Genomic DNA, 1,389 nt, shown 5'->3' on the forward strand with positions numbered 1-1,389 from the left:
ACACCTAAATCAATTTTAGATAATCAAAGTACACCTAAGTCAATTTTGGATAATTAAAGTACACCTGAGTCAATTTTAGATAATTCAAGTACACCTGAGTCAATTTTGGATGATTAAAATACACTTGGGTCAATTTTGGACAATTGAGCTACAGATGCCTTAACCTCCGACCTGGTACAATCCAAATGTACTTACCTCATCTGCTCCATCAGGAAAGTCCTCCACTTACACATAAGCACCAAGAGCTTCTAAACTTCTCAGTAAGATTACATATAATGTTCGTAGGATATTACAATCCTTCCATATTAAGGATCTCAATAGTTACCACGGAGTCCTGCCCTCTACTGGTACGAGAAGATTCCACTGATATTCGTTTGATGATGTTGTAGGATCTCCTGGTGTTCTAAGCAAAGGAAGGGAATGCTCGGAAATGTCAGACCAAAGACTGAAAAAAAAGAAATCAGTCAGGTATGGGCAGTTTTGGGAAATTAGTTAATGAAAGTACAAACTTTGCTTGATACTGTACAAGATTTGGGGGTGATTATGATATCAATTATAACAGTGTTTATAGTAGTAGTAGTAGTAGTAATAGCATCCGAAGTAGTAAAAGCAGTAATAGGAATCATAATAAGATTGATAATATTGCTGATAATTACAAAAATAATGATAATGAAGGAGAAGAAAACGATGAAGAAGAATAGAAAGACGTAGGAAAAGAAGACGAAGAGGAATAAAAAAAAAAGAGAACGAAGAAGGGGAAGGAGGAGAAGAAGAAGACAAAGAAAAAGATGAAGAATAGGAGGAAGATGAAGAAGAAGAAGAATAGGAGGAAGACGAAGAAGAGGAAAACGAAGAACGAAGAACCACCGACATTGTTCTCCATGCCTGCCTTGCGTCAAAGCAATCACCGATTAATGATGTCATTATCATTCTCATCTCTCTCTCTCTCTCTCTTTCTCTCTCTCTCTCTCTCTTTCTCTCTCTCTCTCTCTTTCTTTCTCTCTCTCTCTCCTCTCTCTCTCTCCTTTCTCTCTCTTCTCTCTCCTCTTCTCTCTCTCTCTCTCTCTCTCTCTCTCTCTCTCTCTCTCTCTCTCTCTCTCTCTCTCTCTCTCTCTCTCTCTCTCTCTCTCTCTTCTTTTCTCTCTCTCTCTTCTCTCTCTCTCTCTCTTTCTCTCTCTCTCTCTCTCTCTCTCTCTTTTCTCTCTCTCTCTCTCTCTCTCTCTCTCTTTCTCTCTAACCTCATCCTTTCCTTTCGTTGTCTCCTGTTTTCTAGGCTAAGCTTCATTCTCCAAAGGATGCCAACGGATTGCAGTAGTAATAGTCATTATGTTAATAATTTTCATCATTAGAATCATTGTAATATACTAATACCTCTATGGAATTATATTG

At 38.0% G+C, this 1,389-nt stretch overlaps 1 protein-coding gene across 1 annotated transcript in view; it reads right to left on the reverse strand.

Moving 5' to 3' along the window:
- Nucleotides 1–602, reverse strand: part of LOC122257648 (uncharacterized) — a 5,279-nt gene extending 4,677 nt beyond the window's left edge. The window contains exon 1 of the mRNA XM_043023069.2: nucleotides 326–602. The gene's annotated coding sequence lies outside the window, so the exon portion shown is untranslated. The remainder of the gene's footprint in view (nucleotides 1–325) is intronic.
- Nucleotides 603–1,389: the final 787 nt, after the last annotated feature.

The sequence above is a fragment of the Penaeus japonicus genome, unplaced genomic scaffold (genome assembly GCF_977035675.1).
Source record: "Penaeus japonicus unplaced genomic scaffold, GWHDUDI00000001_assembly GWHDUDI00000025, whole genome shotgun sequence".
Lineage (NCBI taxonomy): Eukaryota > Metazoa > Arthropoda > Malacostraca > Decapoda > Penaeidae > Penaeus > Penaeus japonicus.